At 45.3% G+C, this 23,860-nt stretch overlaps 1 protein-coding gene across 1 annotated transcript in view; it reads right to left on the reverse strand.

Annotated features, from left to right (window-relative positions):
* Positions 1-18,852: 18,852 nt before the first annotated feature.
* SEC22C (SEC22 vesicle trafficking protein homolog C (S. cerevisiae)) overlaps positions 18,853-23,860 on the reverse strand; it is a 50,201-nt gene continuing 45,193 nt past the window's right edge. Inside the window, exons 11-12 of the transcript XR_773967.1 lie at positions 20,238-20,485; positions 18,853-18,930 (exon numbers count right to left, since the gene is read on the reverse strand). The gene's annotated coding sequence lies outside the window, so the exon portion shown is untranslated. The remainder of the gene's footprint in view (positions 18,931-20,237; positions 20,486-23,860) is intronic.

The following is a 23,860-nucleotide window of genomic DNA, read 5'->3' on the forward strand; positions in this document are numbered from 1 at the left end:
GTACAGCACAGCTTCGGATGGCAACACACACAGCGACTTAGCAGAGCATGAATAAACATAAGAGATAATAGACACCCCGCCTTGACTTTAATCATGTCAGCAGAAAATGGTTAGCAAGGGGTAAAAGATTCAGGAGTGAAAACCGAGGCATGGACTTTCCCTGATCGTAGGTCAGAAAGCAGAATCAAATAAATGATTAACAGTTTGACTTATACAAAATAAGATAACCTGGTGCTATAAAGAGTTATATGGATGTACTTTGCAGAGGTGAAGATTGCTTAGTATTAGTAACATCCAATTGTCTTCAATAGATTAATGTCATTTTATATTTGTGATAATAAAATGTGCTGTCACTGTGGCATGGAGCCTGTGTCCATGCTCACCTTCCTACCTGCAAAGACCCCAGCTCTTTGGAAACTTAGTCTCTGAATTTGAGTAAGTTCGGGATGATTTGTTCTCTGCTGATTCTAAATGATCTTCAAAGACAGATTTGAATCTAAATCTTCATTTTTAATCTAAAGCTTTATTTCCTTTGGCATCTATTTGCATCTATTTGGTGTTTTTCTCTTCTCTTCTCTCCTACCACACATACAAATTTCACAAGTGGCATAATACTGCCATGTAGGAATTCTTTGTGCATTATTTGAATTACTCTTTATTTACTAATTAGGATATATTTAACATTTTAAGCAAACATTCCTTTCTTTCCTATTTGTTTGAGACACTTTTCTCTGGGGGGTTGCTTGAACTCTCTGTGTTGCTGTATCAAGTCTGGGGGGGTACAGCAAGATCCAGAAGCCTTAAAAATCCACCTCTGCATCTGCTGCTTCCCTCGTGTTTTTGACAGCGAAGGTTGGACCTGAGCTGCAGTTTCACTACCTCTTCAAGCACGTTATAGTGCAGTCCGCAATCAGCCACTTAGATCAGTTCGGAGCAATCGAGAAGCCACCACCTTGGACTATCTCATGGTGGACTCTGAAGAGTTATAAGTACCGTGGTCAGCTGAGCTAAACACAGGCAGTTACCTTGCTCCAACATGTTGGAAGCAAGTGGAAATGAAGAAAAACGTAAATGTGCCAATGCAATGCAAAATGGCTGTGTGTACATCGCCCCAGGAGAGGGAGGTGAGCTCTCAGCTCTGCTGCCCGTGGTTTTCTCCTTCACCTCAGGTGGCTGGTGACTGTCCTCTGGCCCAGCATGACCTACCCTTGCTGTTGCAAAAAGTCCATGCTCCTCCAGCTGTGGGGTTGTCCTAGTACCTAATGCTAAAATAGCTAAAACAGTGTTATTTTCTTGAACAGGCAGCTTCCAGGGAGGTGGACAGGATGCCAAGTTGCCTCTCTGGTGTCACCTAACACATTCAGTTTTCATGACTGCTTTCATTCTTCAGGCGCTCCCAAAAATCACTGAGGTTTCCATTTTTAATGACTACTGGAAATGTGTGAAAACTTAGAAGGACTCCAGGGTGGCTAACCTAGACAAAAAGAGGTGGCTGATACAGAAAAATAATAGCAAAGCCAAAGACATGAGATTGGAAGCGTATTCCATCTGTGCTGGGAATCCTTTCTGGTCCTGGCCCTCAGCGACAAATGGGAAAGAGAATAAGCCAATGCACTCATCCATCATCATGACAGTATCTATACAGACAGCACTTTTCATCTGAGGAAGCTTTATGCATTTATCATAGTAACTGTCCCCAGAATTTGCAGTACACTTCTCAGCCTGGTATCTACACATCACCCTCAACCCTCTCTGTGAGAAATAGAGATAAATGCACAATTCAAAGGAAACTGGAGTGCTGGACAGTGAGGGAGGCAGAAAACAGCTATTCAAACAGCAAATCAGCCCTGGAATTAAAATACATGCAAATGCACTCGTCCAAGAGGGTGAAAATCAGCTGTCTCCACCATTTATGGTGCTGGACCCATGAGTAGGAGGGAGGAATGATGTACTGAAGGGCAGCACCGCTCCTTCTTCCATGATGGGATGCTCTTCAGGGGCCTTCATGCTCTTCCCAATGACACCCACCAGCCCCCGCTCACAGCAAGGAGTTCACCCCTGGGGACAGTGACAGAGACGTGGCACCTTCCAAAACTACTGCGTAACTGCTGAGGAGCAAGGACTTTCCTTGTGCATGCCATGGCAAAAGTATGCTAATCTGACTCATATTAGCCAGCAATAAAATGTGTTGAACCCATCCCAAACTACCCTGCATGGCCCCCTCCTAATGTTCACGAAAAGGTGGTCATCTAATCCATGGCCACGTCTACACTGGGGCAACTGGAGGAGTCTGAATTTGTGAATCCTGCACTATGGGATCCCATGATATCCTCACAGAGGCTGAATGGGGTCCTCCCCATCCAGGACCCTATCTCTTCTTCCCTTACCGGGGAGGCAGAGCAGGCAGCTCCATCTGTTTATGGGGAAACATTTCCCTCTCTGGCTGTTTGAGGAGGGGGCAGCATCTACAGGCAAGACAGCCTTTATCAAGTCGAGTTGAGGTTATGGTAAAGGAGAAGGGGGTTTTGGGGGTTTTGTCTTCCACCCTGACCATGCTGAGAAGAATTCAGTCCCACCTGGTTGCCCAGGGATAAGCTGGAAGGAAGAAGAAGAGTACCGCTGCCTGTTAAGGCTAGGCACAACTGACTTGAGCCAGGACTGTCATACAAGTTTTAGAGTTTGATCAAATGTAGTTTTAAAACAGTCCTTAAGCAGAGTTCTCCAGCCACAAAGAAGAGTGGAAGGCACGAACCCCTTGCCAGAGCGTGCTCTGGAGCTGCCCTCCAGGGTCACCAGCACTGGGGCCCCAAAACTTCTGATCGGCTTTTGAAACAACTCCTGCGTGGCTCCAGACCCTGCTGTCATGGTTTCCTCTCCCAGGTATGCCCATGCTCAGCAAAGGGAGGGACTTCTCCTCTTCTTCCATCCTCTCAGGCTGAACACTGATGTCCTCTCCCCTCCCCATCTGCCCCACTATACACCCAAACCTCCTGGTTCTTCGTGCTTTTCAGCTTCAGTCTCAAAAACCTCCTCAACCTCCCCCAGAACCAGTGAATAGCCAGTTTTTCAGTATCTCTCCATCACTGGATGTCTTTAGGTATCAGCTAGATTGGTATCAGTCAGACACTTCTTTGGTGAAGATCTGATAGCCAGACTCGCACTCTTTTTTCCACCAAGCGCATCAAGAGTCTTTCCCCTGCTTGGTCTCAGTTTCCACGGTGGCCTACAGGAACTTGTTATTTTTCTCTTAGTGCTGCTCAAACAGCTGCTATAAACAGATGCCCTACTAGAAGGAAGTCTCATTTTATCTGTGTAACTTCAGCGCCAATATCGTAACATCTGAATAATGTATATCAGAGCTGTGATGTCTACCATCCCTTCAGCTCCCTATTAGCCCCGAGTTCCCTGTCATCTCGGCCTGATGCAATCAAAGAAATAGCACAAGATGGTTTCCTAGCTCCTGGGTACCACCGCTGAAAAGTCTCTGATCACTGTTAATAACGTTGGTTCAGCAAGGCCCAAATTCTAATGCAATTAACAGGGGAGTAACTGAATCAGCTTTATTGTGTCTCCACTGGGGACATAGAAAAATGCCTCAAGACCTATTGAGGCCATGTGTAACTCCACAGGCTTAAACAGTCTTCCACATGCCCCCATATCAGAAACTGCAAGAAATTCAATCACATTTTTCTTCCCAAGTTGCAGCTTCAAGGTGACTTGGTGACCTATGGCTGGAAATCTTTTTTACAAAGGCTCTTGATTTACTTTGATTAAGGTGGATAAGCCTATCTTGTATTCCCAGCAGAGAAAGGTGGTTTAGGATTGATATGCATCACTGTTAGGTGTGCCTCCAGTGGTATAAACACAATTTCCACTATGTAGCCAAATGCACTTTGAACAGCAGGCAGGAGAGGACTGGATGGAGGCTATTTAAATCCTTTTCTGATTATAGGTCTCAGGAGGGAACTGGTGGATGCTTATTCAGCATTTTGGATGTTTGGTTTCCCCTCTCTGGTGTTCGCTTTTTCCTTTTCCAATTTTATCTCCACTAATGGGAAAATAAGGAAAAAAGGAGGACAGGGCAGAAAGAATATGAACCTTGAACCTCCACCCCAGGATGGGTAAGCAACCTTCATTGTTGCATTCATTAGGTTTTGGTTGCCTGACTTTTATATTTTGTGGATGTTGAATGTGTATGTACACAATCAATGATGAAGAAAAGTGACTGAGCAAGACAGACTCTCTTTCTTTCACAGGAACCACTTATCATCATTCATGGAAGACCGTATCTTGCTTTTATCAAGCTAAATGTGAAAGTTCAAAAAGTTACCCTTCTGTGCCTAGATAATAACCAGCCTGAGAAAAGTGCTACATTTAAGCAGACACATTAAGAACAAGATCCTTCTTTGTCCAAAATTGTGCTCCAACGTGCCTCATATATACCAACAAAGCTTTTGCAGTTTTGTTGGTATTGACCTTTGGCAATAGCCAGTGCAAGCTCTAAAAGGAATTGACTTATGTCATGACATAGCTGAAATACAAAATTAATTCAAAGAAATACTTATTGGGTCTAGAGGGAATGTACCCTTCTTGACCAGCAAGCTATGGCCCAGATTAGCAGGGGGGGCTACAGAGATCGTTTGCTTAAAATAGGCACAGGAAGAAAATCCAGTGCACCACAGATCACTAAATTTCAGAGTTCACAAGTGAGAGGAGGGAGACAGCAGCTGATACCTGTCCTCTGATGTCGTTTTAGCAGTACGAAGCCCAGCATCACAATGTCAGCATTTGAGACCATTGCCCTATTTCCTAGGTGTGGCCTGCCTGGAATCAGTCCATAGGTTATACCAGGTGGGATTCAGTTCACCCAACATTGGTGGACTCGGCAGTGTTAGGTTTACAGTTGGACTTGATGTTCTTAAGGGTCTTTTACAACCTAAATGGTTCTATCACTCTGTCTCTAGTGTGGACATCTCCAGCTGGGCAAAGCACTGGAGGTCCCAGTCAGTGGACACAAATGGGCACTTCTAATGACTGGTTCTTCTCACCTATTTTGGATGCCTCTTTAGAACAGGTTGCGCTCCATGGCTGCCACGGCTGCAGTGTAGAAGGGGTGGACCACACCATGGTGGAGAAGTCTGTCCAGTCAGGTGAGTCCCAGATGAGTCGAGGGGTTTCTTCCTTTGCCAAGTTGAATGCCTGGAGTTGCAAATTCAAGCAACCTTCCACCACAAAATAAAATCCTTTTCACTGTTATTCATGTAATTTTCAGTATTTCAGATGATCAGCCAGAAAGCTGATTTTCTCAACATAAACTCACCTGCAATCTGGTTGACTGGGCTGGGGATCTTCCACTAGCTCCATCCTGAAGTAGGAGATACTTCATATCTGCCAAACCACAAGGTGACAGCTACAGGCACCGTGATGACATTTTGGCCACCAAGCTTGACCTAATAAAGCAGAAGGGGCAGGAGGAAGACTTTCCAGGCACACCTGTGAGCTCGAGGTCTCACATAGGAAGTCTAAAATGCAGATATTTAAGCCTGAGCGTCTCACCCCAGTCTCCTTCTATAGTCAATAGAGGGAAATGGGCACATCCAGAGGGCAATTCACCTCACCCTAAAATAAAGAAGAGCCTAAGGTCCGTCTGAACAAGACCCTTTGGAAGGGATACTCACTCACGGCTGTTGGTTATAGGGGGACCCCAGCGTGAGGAACTCAGATGCAGTCATCTGACTTTTAGATGCCTAAAATTAAAAGATACCTCCCTGTCCCTCCCCACCATATCACATGAAGGGACCAGATCCTCCTTTTCCATGTGACTCTGACCCCACACCACAGGACTGGGGCAGGTGGAGAGGGAGCATCCTTCTTCATCTCTGAAGGGAATATCAGACTCTTTCCCACTCCCTGCACTTGGGGCAACCCGCATCTCTGTGCCGAGGACGGGTGGGGGCTCAGCTACAGCAAGAGAAGCACAAACTGAAGGTTAATGAGAAACAAATGACCTTCCTGGCAAATCGGAACCTGATTATCCCAGCGGATCACTCCACTAAAGCAGCTGGGACTTCACAAGCTGAGGCTACGTGTGTTTAGGTTACCTCCAGAGCCCTCACTCACAGAACGTATGATGAAATCCAGTGTTTCCTAGAGAGCTTGGGTGGGTTTTTTCCTACCTTACCTCAGGAACAGGTTTGTAAGATCATCTCAGTTGCATAAGAAGCTGATCTTGGCTGAATCACGCCAAATCAAGGAAAAGCTGTTTCCTACCGCACGATTCCAACAGTGGAAAGTCTGAATCTCTCTCCGTGCAGTGAGATGATTTCAGCCCGAGCTGGACTCATTACAGAATCAGAGACACTCCTGAGCTCTGCATTCGTTTTTGCTCAGAGCCATTCACTAAAAGTTCATCTCTTTTCCCAGTACCAGGAAAATCACTTCACTTGTCAGCGAGACAGAGCCTTTTTGATCAACCTGAGACAGGGTGTCTTACAGTAAATATCTCACTGCCTGCAGCAAGGTGCAATCTGTACTATTTTCCAGGCTTGATTTCCTTTGTTTTCCACCCTCAGGTTCTTTCTTTCACAAAGCGGCAGTGCAGACTGGGACAATTCACACTCTGTGGGAGCCCATTAGGTAAGTTTTCAGCCCCTGTGAGCATTTCCACATTTTTTTTTTTAATCTTCAGAAAAGAATGAGAGCCAAAGAGAATAACCTTTGCTGGACAACTTTTTGTTTGCATTTGTCCCTAGATGTGCTCTAGGCACTTCTGTGTGTAGGCTGGTGGAAACTTCAGCAGTCAGATCTTCATCTTAGTCCCACATGTGGGAGACAGCCCTGCCCACATTGTACTGGGATTTGGAACATTTGTTCTAGGGAATGGAGAAGAAAAGTGGAGAAGAACAGATGATACCAACCTATGATACACTCATGTTACCGTGTTGTTCTCCTAAATGAGCAATTTCAAAACAAAAGGAAAAGCATTCTTAAAGAGTTCAGATGTTTTGATGACATTTTTGAAAGAATCTACTTCGACCCACACAAGCTTTTAATTTTGAAAATTTCCTTAATTGCTCTATTGTTATCTTAATGCTCAACATTTGATCAGAGCACTTTGATTCAAATGAAGTGCTTTATTCTTAGAGTTGCCAGTAGCTCAGAACGTCACTTTCCCTAATTACTCTAATTGCAGAGGCAGGGCAATTTGCCTGCTCAGTGCAGAAGGTATCAAATGGCCTAGAAGTCAGAGCTGAGGCACACAGGTCACCACGACTTCCCAACCAGGGTAAAAGGAGCATGCAATTCTATAAAGTTTGCTCTTGTGAGACAGGCAATGGAGATGGACACGAGAGCCAGGGTTCAATTCCAGATCCTCCCTTAGGCTTTCTGGGTGGCATCCATCTCAGTAGGCATAGATGCCTCTATCTGAGCTCCTCACCCCATATAACATCAGTCAAGGGGGCAATTCACCTCATCCTAAAGAGGACGTATAAATAGGTCAAACATATTGCTCCCTTGCAGTACCAACTTCTCCCCTAAATCCATAATCGGAGCCTAGGGATATAATTTAGTTGCCTGAAAGCAGGCTTCTAGTGTCATTTGGGACCCACAGGGCTCTCCCACTGCATGTCTAGCTGCCACTGCAGAAGACCTTGAGTACCTTGTAGGTCCTGCCAGCCCCATAGAGATGTCTCACATACCCCAGGTCATGTAAAAAGGCACTAAACACATATGTTTAGTCAACTGAATAAAGCTCATCACAAACTTCAGAAGATGAAGAAAACAATAATTCCCTTAGCAGTTTGCTCTAGTAAGTGAATCACCCTCACCATTGATATTTTTCTCCTCGCTATGCTGTGTTCTTCTCTAGATTAAAGAACCCATTAGCATCCAATATTTCCGTCTCAGTGATGTACTTTTAAAGACAGCAATCAATCCCCCTATTGACTGCAGCAGGGTAGATAGAATTTGTGAGGTCTTACTGTAAGACCTATTTTCCAGTTCTGAAATAATTTCCATGAGTGGCGGAAATAGGCAGAGTGGGGCAAAAATAATCTTTGAATGGAAACTGGAAATTCACAGGACTCAGAATTGCAAGTGTACAATAAAGTCTTCTTAAAAACCAATTTCCATTTCCTCATACCATCATTCCTAGCACTGAATGTCATTCTTGCATTCAGGAATGAATCTTGGTCCATACAATGCAAAGAGTTTCCCCTTACTTCACATCTGCTCTTAGCTATCACGAGGCAAATAATCAAGGTGAGCTCTCTAAAGGAGTTTCTGGTGCCTTCTACATTAGGCAAAACTGTTAGCACATGAACTCCTGAGTTCTCTTGATGCCAAGGGCACTGGGGAAAGGGAGCTCTGCTAAACCAGCCAAATAGTTGAAGGGAAAGTCATTTGTTAAGTCACCCATATTGTTGACTTTTTTATTACCACGCTATCGACCTCTACAGCTTTCAACAGGAGGAACAGAGACTTTTATTACAGGCATCAAGTAATGCAGGGAAGTAATTATGTTAATGAACAAGACAAACAGAGATTTGTGAGGCAGAATCAGGGGAATTAGCTCATGCAATACATCAGAGCACATTTTAGCAGGGCACAGGTGACAAATGTCCTCCTGACTGATGAAGGAGGGAACTGAACCACCAATCTCAGGAGCAGAGGTGCAAGCAGTTATTGCTGCTCGGAAAAAAAAAAGAAAGAAAAAAGAAAAAGAAAGAGAAAACTAAAAGATAAGGATTGTAGAGTAACTTGCCAGAGACCTGTAAAACATGTGCCATCCATGGGTCCAACCTCTAAATTTTATCTGAAGGTCATAAACTTGCTGGTATGTGGCTGAATCACACCCAACTGCCTAAAAAACATCATCAGAGACTGAACTACCCTCTGGAAGTACCTGCTTCTCTTGACTGATATAGAAAGAGCCTGGATGACTAATTGAAAATTAGCAGCTATCTTTTAAACATCTGACATTAGATGAAATGTATTTTCCCCCTACTGTTTCAGTAGGAAAGATAGGATGGGCAGAGAAAAGGACAGTCCTGTTATACAGGCTATTTGGACTGCCTCAGCTTAGGAGTATGAGTATCTTACTGATTTTCTAATTGACTTTTTTTGTGTATGTTTTTGTTTTAATGAAACATTACAGGCTTAGCTTTAGAATCTATGCTCAGTAAAGTCTTTTCCCATCAGACAGCTCTTCCCTCTCCTGCCTGGATGCAGAAGAAAGACTAATGAAACTAATGAAGACTAAAGGCTTCTCCAGAGCAGGTGCATTTCAGCAGCCCCCTGCTCTCCTTCTTTGTCAAAAGTTTCCTGACAAATGGGATCCAAAGGAGGCTGAAAATCATCTTTTTCCCAGCCTAACCCTCCACAGCAGGCACCACATCAAGTCCAACCGCTCCAGCTGCTAACTGGGAGGAAGACTCTGTGCAATCCCTTGCACTTGCCTCCTGCCAGCCAGTGCCACCCACGCAGAGCCAACGGAGCAGCCCATGGTGGTCTTGCTGTCCCCAAAGCTCTCCAGCATCCACGTCGGGCTGCTAATATCTTAACAACCTACTTTCCACCCCCCAAAACTCGCTTGGCTGAAGGGGGTTTGCATTTCATGGGGCTTTGATGAACAGTGCATCTCTCTCCTGTTTTATTTCATAGAGGATACTTTCAGGGTGTACTGGACACCTCTGGCAAAACATGCTGCCTGGGGGCACTTAAAAGCCAAGAGAGGAATTAGTCCTGGTGAAGATTTTAAATGTATGAAAACTCTCCTTCTGGCAGACTAAAAGCTACACACTTGGTCTATTTTTAATGCAACTGGCAATATATCAGCATGAATGTAAATACAATGTTTTAAAGGGTGACAAGTTATGGAACAAGTTATCAGTCCAGAGTTAATTGATGAGTTCTTGGCTTGTGCCAGTGTGAGTTGTCTTAACCTCTTTCCTCGCTTCACATTTGCTCCCTGCTGAAAGATCACCTGACAAGTCACCATCACTCAGCTGATGGATGGCAACCTGTCCACGGGTCCAGCGCAAAGGTTGCACTGTTCAGATCACTGCAATTAAAGCTACTAAACACCCGTAAGGCCATAGGAATGCAAGACTAAGCATGTCAAAATAGCTCATTCCTATAAGCCTTAATGATGGTAGCATGATTGAGATGAATCATTTTAAATCCAGAAGTGCAAATCTGAATGTCGCTCCAGTCCTGTGTATTATACTGTTGGCTGAGGTGTAAGTGGGTATCATCTGAGCCGTTGATTGGGAAAGACTCAAAAATCATTCTAGACACACGGTGCCACTGGACAACGCTGGTTACAGAAGAGTACATGTCTTAACCAAGCTGGCACATGGGACTGGGACATGCTTTAGATCTATTTTTGTAGAGAAAATACAATAGACTATATGGCTGTAATGTTCTGCTGTGGCCATCCTCTGCTCACCTAGAGGGTGGATGCTCCTAGAAGCTGGGCTGAGCTTGGGTGAAGCATCTTAAAAAATCACTGGTCCCCGGATGCCAAACAAGGAGTTGCTACTAAATACCAGTCCAAAGGTACATAATGGTTTGGAAAGACTGCTAACTGCTGATAGAGTGTGAGAGAGAAAAGGGGATAGGTTGTCTTCCTGACAGCACATCAGCCTTTGGGTCAGGGACTATAAAGCTGTCATGTTGAAGAACACATTACCGTCTAACCCAAGTGGTTTTACAGGTGTAAAATGCTATGTGAGAACCTGGTCTAAAGTTCATGTGTCCCACTTTTCCTGGATGGAGGAGGACATTTCCCAGCACAGCTCCACGTGGTGCTGGGGGAAGGTCTTCACAGGGCCAGGGCAGTCTGACCAGACATCGCCGTGGCCAGGACATCACCCGCTGTGCCCAGACCAGCCCTGGGCACAGAACTTCACGTAAAGGACACGCAGGCTCTTTCCTCCTCCTGAGGAGGACCACGCTATGCAGGAGTCCCTGACGTCCCTCCCCGCTGGGTTCAGCCCATGTCAAGATTTGAACGTGCCTCCCTGTCACCCACCAGGACACCTCAACGCTCAGCATTCACGTCTGGCAAAGAGATTGAGTGTGCCGACGAGAAACCGCCAAAGTCAGGAATCACCTGAGACCAGGCAGCACAGCTTCTACCTCAACCATAAATCCTCCTTGTTTGGCAGGAGGGATGTGAGCTCTGATTTCCTGGACTAATACTAGCAGTGAAAAATCAATTACACTGAGGTCCTTTAAACTTATCAAGCAAATGCATTAGGAGGTATATACTGTCTGGGCATACACAGAGGCAGGCAGCTGAAAAAATAAGAAAAAGGGGTTGCAGAGCTTGCTCCTGATGGATTTCAAACATATATTCAGAACAGAAATGAGGGCTATACTAGCATTCACTCTCCAGAGAATAACAGCAAGAGGTGAGTAACTGAGGAGGGCTTTGTCTACATCTTGATTTTTCAGGTTAAACAAGGAGCCAAGACAAATTAAAGGAATTAAAAATTATGTGCTTTTGGAGGTTATTGATTAGGGCAAGAAGTGGACTGTGGCCATTTCAACCTGAAAGATGTTTTCCTGTAAGTCACCACAGCGTTACCAGCTGCAGGGATGCTGCTGCGCTGGCACGTGTCCTTTTGTCAGGAGCGTGCCTCGAAGCCACAAACCCCGTGCTGAAAGCCAGCATTGCTGTGGTCATCTAGAGAGAGAACCGATGCTTTGACGCTTGCCTGCAGATGCTGGCATAGATCAAGGCCTCGCTGATCCAGGCACAAACTATATAAAGTAACAGAAAATTCCTGCTGCAAAAACAAAAATCTCCTAATCCAAATATAAGATAGAAAAATTGAGAGGAGCATGGTCTTTTACAGGCTGGAAGGTGAGGCACAGATGGAATGTAGGATTCCCCCAAGGTCACTTAGGGAGTCAGTAACAGAACATGGGAGTAAATCCAGATCTCCAAAATGTGCTGATCTACTGAAATCTTGAATATATCCTTCTTTCCAGACATGGCACACACATGAAACACAAGTACATATCCATGCTTTGAAAATGCAGCTGCACATCAGCTGAGTTTCTCTTAACTTGATGGGACTTCCCTGAAAGAGCAGGGTAGCAGAAGCTTGTGTTGGATCTCTGTAGTCCAGATGTGGCTTGGAGGCCAGATTTTACTTTTTGGAAAAGAGACTGCATTCAGAGGGGACGTGAAGGCTGCAAACAATGAGCTCTTAACCCCAGAAACAAGCAGTTTTATAGAAAAAAAAATTGAAGTCATAATAGGGAAACTGGGATATTGTAAGGCAAGATTCTTGCTGTCACACATAAACATAAAATAGATGCTGAAGACCAGAAATGCTATCACTTCATGGATGCAAAGAATTCAAGTACCATTATTTCTGCTTGACTTGTGCCTGACAACACAATTTTCCTCCCAATGCTTGTTAATGCCAGCATAAACAGAGGCCCACCACTGACACACACTAATAATGCTAATAAAAAGCATGGTTGCTTGGCACACAAAGATCCTTCCGAGAGCTCCTAATAACTGAGAAGCTGCTGCTATTACCACTACAGCCTTTATGAATGTTAGTCAAAGCACCTCTAAACGGAGGGAGTAAACTGCAAGGGAGCCATATCATCTCGGTTGACTTTATGGCAGCAATAACTTTTTGGTTTCTAATCCACCATTATTTCAAATGAGAAACTCTCATAGTTAGAGCTCAGAATCTCTTATTCCTTTGTCACATTGCCCTTCATTTTATAGCAATTCGCAGGTGGTCGCATCACTGGGGTATGTGATAGTCCATAGGTTTTTGTGCACTGATCCCTACATGTCTGTAGTTGTTTGCTAGGTCCTGTTCTCCAACTCTGGGGCTGACAGATTTATGTCCAAATAGAAAAAGTGAATGCTTCTGCCCATCCCTCACATAATCACCCTCATGGCCCTCCACTCACAACCCCCATCTTCTCATTTCCTCCCTGTTGATGCAGCCCAGCCCTGATTTATAGGTACCTTCTGCTTCCACTAACACTGAGAGGCACAGGCTTAATCACAAGCTTGGGGCATTTCTTTCTCCCTGCAACATCTTTCCTCAATCCTTCTGTTCAACTAAGACTTTTTCCTCTAGCCTCATGCCCCAGCGAGCATCCCTCCTGTTGATGCTAGCCAGAGGTCCGCCTTTGCTCAAGACAGCCTTGTAAGCACTTTGCTACAGGATGAAGGTTAGAGAAAGACCAAAGCGATTCTGATGAGAAATACCTGCAGTTACAGAGCCTCAGGCTGCAGCCTTGACAGATCTAAGACCTCCTTAGCACAGTACTGCATTTATTTATGGAATTTGTGACACACTTCAGGATAAAAGGTGCTATATAAATGGAATATTGCCAGGAATTATTAAAGATTCGGATGATGCAAAAATCAGGACTTTCAGTGGCTTTTTGACTTCATCCCTTATCCCCTTCCCTGTATCACTGCACCCTGCAACAAATGCGGGGGTGGGCAGAGTAAGGAAAGATGTTCAAAGGATACCAAGGGGAGTGGTCACGTCGGTTCAGTTTGTGGAACCTGTTAAAGAAAAAAAAGTGAAAGTCTCTTCTCTTTCAAATGGGACTAAGAAAAGAAAAAAAATGATTGGAAGTTATTATAAGGCCTGGGCAACACAGTGTTTGTACTAGTGTAACCAGTGATGGAAGTGGACATGTCTTCTATGAAATCTTGTTCTCCAGAGACCCTGTGTTGTGAAAAGGGCCAGTATGGCACCAGTTTGACCAGCATAGTTAGTTGAGAAGGGCCAGTATGGTATGACCATCTACAAGAAGACATTTGAGCTGCTGGTTATACCCGTTTTGGTCGTGCAGTATGCTTTCAATACACCAGCATAGCCCCTAGTGTGGGTGCAATTACATCGGTGTAATTACACAATTTCTGCTGTGTGCATCGAGCTCTGGTGATGAAATATGAGACCTCAGGCTATAGGCAAATGACAAAAAGAAAAGTATTTGGCAAAAAGAAAAAGTCTTCCAGATCCAGCTGTGCTGGTGAAGGATGACACAAACCACCCCACCTTGTTTCTTCTCCCACCTTGGGTGAGTCCACTGGTGGTTGGCCAAGCTGCTTGCATGGGCCCTCCAAAATTGCTGCAGGCAAAATCAAAGGGATTAGCTCAGCTGAAGTGATTTCGTAGGGAGTTCAAGGAAAACACACTGCTAAACTGGAGCAGCCTTAATTCTCTGTCAAGATGGAAAGAAGCAGGCAGGCAGGTGACTATTCCCTTGCCCGGGGAAGGCCTGGGGGAAATGTCCATCCACAGTCTCCTTTTACAGAATGGGCACTTTGGTGGTCTGAGTCAGTGTGTCTGTTTTCTGCAAAATCAAATCTGACTCTTATGAGAACAATGTGCAATATGCACCTGCATAGGTTGGGTTTCCTACATGGGTTGGATTTTCCTTCCCAAACTTGCTTTCATCAGTAGAAAGTATTTTTCCCCTACCTGAAAACATCTTTTCTTACCGAAGACCAGTCTTTGAGAGGAAATTCTCACCCATGTGTTATGGTCACAGTCTTACACTGTTGTATTTCCTGTGTACATCTTAGTCACCTCACAATAGTCAAGAAACCTCCGCCAAGAAACCTCTTGGTGCTCTCAGGTCCCAGGCTGCAATGTAGCAGGAGTAACAGAGACCGCCACAGAGGAGGTGTTGGGAAATAGAGTGAGCTCAGAAACCTGACCAAAGCTGACAAATGACAGTAAGAAGCACTTAAGGTCCTTACAGTCCTCATAACCGAGGGCTTCACCAAATTCAAACCTTTATTTTCACAACCCTTCTCTAAAAACAGTATGGTACTCACTTGGCATAAAAAACTGAGGTCACGTAACCTCTCCAATGAAATAGGATGTTTCTATACCAGTAAACAAATAAAGGCACAGGCACTTCCCGGTGATCATCCACATTATCAGCATGGGCTGTTGCTCCGTAAAGGGGTTTTCAGAAACTATTAGATGACTCATGGGAAACTACAGGGACAGATCTGGGCTAAACCAAAATGAAGGATAACAGCAAAGAAGAGATTCACTACAGTAAAGAAGACGTTCAGTGCTAGACAACAGAGTGGAAAGAGAGAAGAGAGCTTCCACAAGTGAAGGGAAGGACAGCCCTGGTCCTTCCCAGAGACATCAGCTGGATGCGTGTGTGTTGTCTCTCTGAAAGCACTGAGCAAGCTCACTACGAGGATGTGTTCTGTGTTTCGGGATCGTGGCTTAAGAGTACATGTGCATGACTGCAATAAAAGCTTGAAACACCCCCACACTTCTCTGCTTATCTAAAAGTTTTTGTTTCTCGATCTGAGGTAAGCAACATGTCCCCAAACGCCTTGTTGATGTTGCTGGTGGGTCAGCTGCCAGCGCTGTGCAACAGGCACCTCCCCGGTCACAGAGGAGGGTAAACTGCAGAGGTAAAGATGTAACCAAGACCCAAGCACAGCTGTCAGATGACATAACCACACCATTTCAGAGCAATCTTGGAGCCATTTCCTCCAGCCGTGTTTTCTGACCGCAACTTTAAAATAGAAAGCAGACATCCTCTTGCTATTGAGAAAAGAGACTGTAACTTTGAAGACTGGGGCGGGGGGAGGAGAAACAAATAGCCCACTTAAAAAGAGAAAGGCAGCTGACAAGAACTGATGCTGCCCGAGATATGAAGCAGTTCGCAAAATGCTGACAAAGCTCCCGCTTGTCTCGTCGCTCCTAAGACTGATAGAAACCTCCGAGAAACGAGCCTGCTCCTTTTCTTGAGGGGTACTGGGGCTGGCAGTGCCCTGAGTTCAGAAACAACACCTCTCCAGCAGTCCCCTGGAAGGATGCCCCTTGTTTGGTCCCACAACCTGCAAGTGCAACAGCTGAGTTCAGCATTGGGGCTTTCAGCTGCCTGCAGCATTTATTCACCCCTCCTTGACATACACTTTAGCTGGAAGAGATACGCGCTGCTTCTGAAAATCGTGGTACCAAAGGGATATGAATCAACATGTCCCGAGTCCTGGGGTCAGGGCAAACCCTCCTCACCATCACTCCTTCTTGCTGCAGAAACCTCAACAGCACTCAGTCCTCCTCCTGAGCATTGCAATAGGGACGTTTCTCTCCTAATGCCCAAGTGAGGGCTGGCTATGGGAGCAGAAGGAGCAAGCAGCTTCGTGCCATAGCCTGATCCTCTCCTTCCTCATCCCACGGTGGAAGCAGCCTGGCTTTGGCTTGTATGTGGCAAAAATCCAGAGAACCCTTGACCCAAAAGCCACAAAAAGTTTTGGCCAAGACACCCACACTGAACCAGGCTGGCCCTTGTTCTGCAAAGGACTGGAGAAACACTGAGCATCTTTCTCTGTACCACCACACAGCCATGTGGCTGGGATCCAAGCAACAACTTTTCCTAGGAATTAGTGGACAATTCAGAAAAGGCACCACTGGTCCCTTCAAGCTACCTCTAATCCCTGGGAAATGCAGTCTAATGTGAGGATAAATAGTGCTACCCCAAGTTAAATGAGCCGTGGCTCTTAGGGATTTACTTTTGTACAGAGCACAGCTCAGAAGGAAGCATGCCCCAAAGATGCAAGTGGTCAGAGGACAAAGCCATGTGTTCTTAGGAGAACATCTCGCTGTCATCCAACACCACCATAATCCTGCCCCTTGCCAAAGCTCTCTGCACAGTGCAGGTATAAAGGATATCATCCAAAACCACAGGGCAGAGATATACTAGAACACTGAGGACGCAACAGATAAAATTTCTGGCACCGGCTCTACGCCACTGCATCCCTCCATCCCAGTGGAGAAACCTGGCACCAAGCCTTTGCTGCTCCTGGTTGTGATGTAGGTCACAGGGCTTTCCGGAAAGCAAAGAAATGAAGATATATCTTTTGGCCACAACATTTAATGACATTAGCAGAGACCTGCAGAGCTGTCCATCAGCCGTTTGCCTTTCTTTGGCATTCCCAGTCATAAAAGCCTAAATCCAGGCATCACTCTAAGGCTAGGCAAATCCTCCTCGGTACAAGAGCAGCCCACCCAGTCTCCAGCAAAGTCTGACAGGCTAAATCGTTTTCAGACCCAAAAATGCTGAGGACAATTGCTTTTTCCCTACCAGCAATAAATGCCTCCAAGCCATGATACCCTGGACATAAGCTATAAGCTATGGTCAATCAATGTGAGGTTTTAGAGAGCTCATTCTCCTTTTTTTCCCCCTTGCAGGCTGCACAGAAGTGACAACTTTGGTTTTGCTGAGGGCATGAAGGGAGCGAGGCCACACACGCACTAACCAGCGAGGTACACGCAGCTCCTATTCAGGCTGGAGTTTGATCCAATTCCCTTCCTTCACATACACCATTAATAAATTGTTTTGATCCTACAGTACCCATCAGATGGGCTTTTGCAGACCATGGTAACAGAGCAAAGAAAAATGACAGTTGTTCTTCATTTAGAATATAAATAACTGGACATTTCACTTCAGAGCTGTGAAATCACTCGATTTCTTCTTTTGGGCTGGTTTTGCTAAAGAGAGCAACAGAAAGACCAAGGGGAACTTCTGAGTTTCCTCCTAAGTGAGAACGCTGCCTTTAATTATCACAATCACACACATGGACGAAACCCAGTGCAGCTCCCAGGAAAGTCAAGACCAGCTCTCCCAAGTCATCAAGAGGAGTGGAGCAGATCTGCAGAGCTGAATGTGCATCCCAGGAGCTGGATCCCAGCTGATGTAGAGGGAAAACAAGCTCATTTCAGCTCCCCGCCTTGGCTTTTCCAATCAGTGTGTGGCAGTCTGGATGTTTAAGAGGTCCCACCTCAGTCAGGATGATGTCAGTAATCACAGGGACTTATTTGCAATTTGGGCCACTTTCTACTTTGCTTGAAAGAGTTAAAAATACCACAAGCAGATGCAAATGGAAACACGGATCTCTCTAAGAAGTCATTTACCCAGCCCAAAGGTCACACTTTGCAGTCAGAGGACAGCGATGCAGCTATTTTTAAAAGACTGCTGAGAAAGAAAAAAAAGAGAGAAGATACAGAAGATGATAACCACAAGGATGATTCATAGACATGAGAAAATTCCTTACAAGAGCTAAGAACTGAATCTGTTCAGTTAACAGAAGGAAAAGTTAAAGGAGACTTGACTGAGGTGTGTAAATGCCTAAGGGGAAGGTAACCCTGGTTACTGGTGGGCTCATTAGCAGGACAAAAATTAAAGAGCGGAAACTAAAGCTGGACAAATTTAACCTGGAAATCAGAAACACATAAGGGGAATGGATCTGGACTGAGTGAAATGGCAGGTTCTTCCTTTCTGACACCTGCAGATGCAGAGAGGTGACTACTAAATGAATATGCACAGGTTAGGGGTTAGCTAAGTACAATTTAAGCAGAAATAACCAGGTGAAAAGCAGCGACCTGCTTCATACAGTCCAGATGTTGCACCAGTACCTCCACTGTACTAGACCTGCCTTTGGCTCACAGAAGAGGCACCAAAGTGTTGGGATCAAACTTTTCTGAAGTATTGAGAATCTTGTCATGGTTGCTGGGTTATAAACACATTTCTGTGTTTACACCAGGAATAACCTGGTGAACTGCTCCACTATACATTTATATCTTTTGCTGAGCTTTTGGCATTCTTTGTATAGTCCCCCTGCCACGGCAGGCTTCTGCCTATCCAAATATTTATGTGGGTGTCATCACCAGAGTGTCTGAACATTTACTTTTCTTTAAACAACCTACCCTTAGGTGAAGCAGTTTTGTTCCTGGTCTTGAAGAACATCTACATCGGGATGCAAACCTGGCTAGAGCACTGTCGCTCATGCTATAACATAAACCAGGCTTTTTAACAATTCCAAGTAGCCTGCATTCCTATTTTATTCCTTTCAAGAGAAACCAGGTCAATTCTGTTTCATGCTGCAGAGACTGCCTACAAAATAAAGAAAAAGAAGAAACCCTGTGGTGAATATACTTAATGCAGCAGTGCCGCACCTGACTGCATCCTTTCCTTACGTCCTTTCTCTGGGGAGAAGCACTATAAACTGGCCCCAGTATTCAAGATGTGAACAAATCCAAATTAACCCAGTGGCAACCGGTAAAACTTGTGGTACCTGGGCTTTATCCGGGCACCAGAGCAGCACAGGGACAGTATTTATCACTGACGTACCAGCAGCACCATTTCTGCCCACTGACCCATGAAGACTTCGAGAAGTAATCAGGAAAATGGGGTGATGGCCATGGCTTGGTGTCAGCTTCAAGGTCAGCTAACACAGGCACTGCTAAACACCTGCTGAGACAAATATTTATTCCAGCCTCTCAAAGGCTGCATTGCACACAAATATGCACTCATGCACGTACCAGTGCACTTCGGACCCTGCCTACGTCAGGTTCCTTAAATGCATCCATCTGCTCTTTCTTTGGGGAAATTCAAGAAAACTGTGTCAAAAATGAAGTAACGATGGACTTGAGGTCTCCTGAGTGCCTGGTGCAGCGTGGTGTGACCTCTGTTATCCTGCTGCTCTCCGAATGGCTTTTATAATACTAAGGGAGAAAGACCCAGCCTGGCTCAAGAAGAAACATCCATGTCTCTGAAAACCAAGAGCCAGATTTGATACAAGAGGCCTTGCAATTATATGATGCTCTGAGAGAATCAGGTTAAATGAAATATGGGCAATTCCTGGGTTCAGACTAGCCAAAATCAGCAGCTTCTCCAGCCCAAGTGCCCAGAGTCCATCGCTGCCATTTTCAGCACCTCATCCTCAAGCAATGTCTTTCATTCCTTACAATTCTCCTGTGCCTCATTCACCACCCAAGTTTGGTCTCAGGATTCAAGTATCATTGTCTACCTCTAAGGGCACTTCACTTTTATGCAGAGCAGCTTAAAACACTGTGGTACGAGCTTGAAACCAGACAGGCTCCTCCAGACGAGAAGGGCTGTTGGTCCCTCACCAAGAAATAACAGCTCTGAGCCGGGGAAGAAAGGAGAAAACACAGCATGCTGGCACCCAAGACACAAGAGATATACCACTGAATATTTTCATCTGGGTATTTCCTTCTGGATGCTGCAAAGAGCACCCAGAAGGAAATATCCAGAAGGAAATTCTCTTCCAAAGGGCTAGAAGCTTTTCGTATTAAAGCATTTGAACTTTTCAGGGTTTAATTCAATTTCTCATTGTTGAAGGCTCAGTCAAAGATGCAGGACATGCTACAGCAGAACTGGATGCAGCAGTTTCTTACCTTCCAGTCCTGGTGCTGGCTTTTCTTGAGGCTTCTTCTTGGAGGCAAAGAGTTCCTGCACTGGCATGACACTGGCTTGATCCCACTGCTGATCCCACCCATCACCAGCTTAGCTGGGAAAGCACTATTTGAGATCAGGGTTTTGCAGGAACAGATGCCAAATGCCATAGATTTGGAGCTCTTAGTCCTTGTAAGTCTCTGCAGCCCCCCTCCATGGACATCATTTAGCGCAACAGTGAAGTCTAACTCTGTTGGATATATGGTGTGGATATAAAAAGAAAAAAAAAAAGGTGAAAACCAACACTAATATTTTCTGATGCATTGGATTAGGATTAGTGGCAAAAAGAAGGGGTTTGAGGCTCTAGTCCCTCATGACTGACACCAGGGAGGACACAAATGTTACATGTTGAAAGACAAATTTCCTGCGGGGTGTTCACGGTAGCCGCCAGGTCTCCTTGCCTGGTGATGTGATACCACAAGGCCAGTGAAGACGAGACATCATTTTCCAAACCAGCCTGTCGCAGTCAATTAAAGCCACGGAGAGCAAAGCAGCACCGAGATTTTTGTGTGTGATTGTTTGCTTATTCTGAGTTGGCTTATTTTTTTTCCTTTCCTGTTCCCTCTCAAAAGCTGAGTTTTCGCACATCAACCCTTAAGAGAGCTCAGGCGAGGAAAGGTTTGTTCCCAAGATCAAGCCACCATGGCCTCGCTTGGTTCACACGCCTCCTTTCATCTCGCTCCGGCAGTGCTTCCCACCCCTTCCCACCCTCCTTCCCTGCCTGTGTCAGCGGCATCGAGGAGAAAATCTACAGAGCTTCATCTCTGCTCATCTCCCTCTCCTTCCCCTGTAATTCCCCTACCAAAAATCTGAGTTTCATGTCCTCCCCATCGGATGCTCTCTGCCCTCTTCAAGAGCAGGGGAGCAGCGACTCCATTTGCGGGTCTGCTCCTCTTTCCCCAGCTCTCCCTTTTTCACACACACGTGGGATCACCCTCCCTTATCCATTTTTCATTTCTTTAAGCAGCCGCCAAAGGAATATTTCCTTCGTGAGAAGCTTAAGGAATTTTCTGATTTTTCCAGCTTGAAACTCTGTGGATTGTCTGTCCTGCTTTCTCCATCACCACCTAATGGCATGCGAGAAAACAGCAGTTGGAAAATTCTGTATAACCGGTATTATGGGAGCAGGTTCCCAGGGAGGCACCTCAGAGACTTTGTATGCAGCTCTGTCACTGTGGATTTATTCAAGAGACCAGAGCCCATGCACGTACCCCTGCCAGAATAGTCAAAACTAGTCCTGCCTCACCTCACAGACAGAGCAGACTTTCCCAGGGACACAAATCGGACAGTAAAAAATTATTATTTCCATTTTACCATAGGGAACAGAGACCCAGAAGGGCAAAATGATCAAAGGGTGGAGGCCATGCAGCGCGGGGAGGAATTAATTCAGGTCCTTCATCGTTGCAGAAGCATACGGAGCTCTTGCCCTGCTCCGTGTGTGCGCGTGTACTTGCTTACACTGATGTTCGGTGCCAGTCCAGGACTGCTGAGTACAGCCAGGCCCTTCCAAATAGATCTGTACAGACATTAAATGGCACTGGGCAGGGACCTTCTCGCTCCCCCTTACACCACGGCAAAGCCACCAGTCATAAGGTCCAGTTCTTATACAGGCTTTCACCTTGATCACAAGGAGTTACCTCATCTGCCCTCACTTACCTGCCCACGATCAAGGCATCTAAGCTTGAGCTGCTTGACCTTTTTATTTCCTCCAAATATTCCTCCCTTTTGCATTGCTTCTAGCCACGCTTTAAATGTCCCGTTCAAAAAACACTCAAAATATAATTTTCCTGACATATTCCTGCAGACAGAGGTGATGCTATATGGTTTATGTGGTCTCCAACATGCAATATATCAGTAAATCCTGCACTTTGGTTCAGCGGGGATTTCTGGTGCTGGGAGGTATTTAGTGCTCTAAGACAATTCTTTAATGAGGAACTTACGTGCAAGTTTAACACCAAGAAGACTGCCTAGGTTAGCAATGAAACCCTAATCAAGAAGAGACACTGTGAGATTTATCTCCAGAGGGGACAGTACTTGTGTCATTGAGAAATACAAAGCCAGAAGTTATCCATCTTGGCTCTTTCTCCCTGCAAAACAGGGTAAGAACACATATTTTTAGTAATTAAAATTAAGCATGACTCAGGAATGACCAGTCTCCCTTACTAAAAAATCAAAGCCGTAGGCAGACAAGGCTGTGTCCAGGCACTCCTGACCATTGACTCCCTCTAACCCAACCACACGCTTTGCCTGGAGAGATGGATATTTGTCTCCCTGGTTTGGGTGTCAGCCCATGCTAGACCAGTCACCAACTGTCCGGATAGCAACTTTTTTGGGGGGTACTTCTTGGCATCCCCAAACTGAAATCATCCTCTGGCAGGCACAAGGAGAGCTGTGCCTGGCTGATGGGCAGCTCAGATTTGCTCTTTTGGGAGGTAACAAAACACTACCTTCCTCCTCACCATGCACAGCAGCTAATTAGAGCATCTCCCCTCCAGAGATCACCCAGGCTTAAACATTTCCCTGGATTAAAAACAAAAACGTCGCTTGGCACTGACAGGCACAATAAAAAGAGATGCTGACAGGTCTGCCAGAGCTGAAAGCCACTGGCAATGTAAAGAAAAAATCAGGATATGTGGTATGTCAAGGATGTCTTGTCCCTTGAAGGGTGAAACACAGGGAGAGAGCTTGCTTTGCTACAGCTAAGCCTCATTCAAGGCCTTCAAAGAGGGAAGTCATCCACCCTCGAGAGCTCAACTCTGTTACACATGGGTAATGGAAACTCAGGACCCTACTACTAGGTAGCTCAAGGACCAGCCAAAACAAAGCTGTTGATTCTCTTTCCACCTCCACTACCGCACAAACCCGTAGTTTCATGTGGCTTCTCACCCATGCCTCAGTTTCCCCTGTTTGAAACCCACAGTGTTGATCACAACTGTGGAAAGATCCTGATGAAAGCGAAACGTGGTGATGAGTGCTGTTAGCACTGGGCTCAACACCCTCCCATCACAATTCTGCTCTGTTCAGGATCCCCAGCTGATGATGATGCTACAGGAGGAAGAAACAAGCAATGTTTAGGGACACGTGTGGCCTCATTCAACACTCCTTCAAGGGAAGGCACCTGCTTTTACTCCATCCTCTCTACATCTCCAGCAAGAGAAATTTTATCTTGTTTATTCATTAAAAATATTTGTGGTGCTTTGCATCATGCTTGCTAATGCAGAGGAGTCTGTTCCACCACCCACAAACAAGGTTAAATTTGCTTTCTCCTAACACCCAGTTTCACAGTTCTAGTTGCCTTTTCATAAGGACTTTGAATTACAAGTTGTTGCACTTCACAGGCAGGGAAGGAGCAAGTTTTCCCTGTTCGGTCATGTCTGACATGTGTATTTGCTCCTCGCTTGTTAGGAATGCAGAAGGAAAAGAAGAAACACATTTACTTTGGTCAAATAAAAACTAGCCTGGTTCTCCCCTGTCACGACAGAGCAAAGAGAAGGGAAAGTACCAGCACCCTGGTACCTTTTATATTCACTTTGTACAGACATAACTGATAGTGAAAACACAAGGG

The sequence above is a fragment of the Haliaeetus leucocephalus genome, unplaced genomic scaffold, assembly GCF_000737465.1.
Source record: "Haliaeetus leucocephalus isolate CR32 unplaced genomic scaffold, Haliaeetus_leucocephalus-4.0 Scaffold0, whole genome shotgun sequence".
In the NCBI taxonomy this organism is placed as follows: domain Eukaryota; kingdom Metazoa; phylum Chordata; class Aves; order Accipitriformes; family Accipitridae; genus Haliaeetus; species Haliaeetus leucocephalus.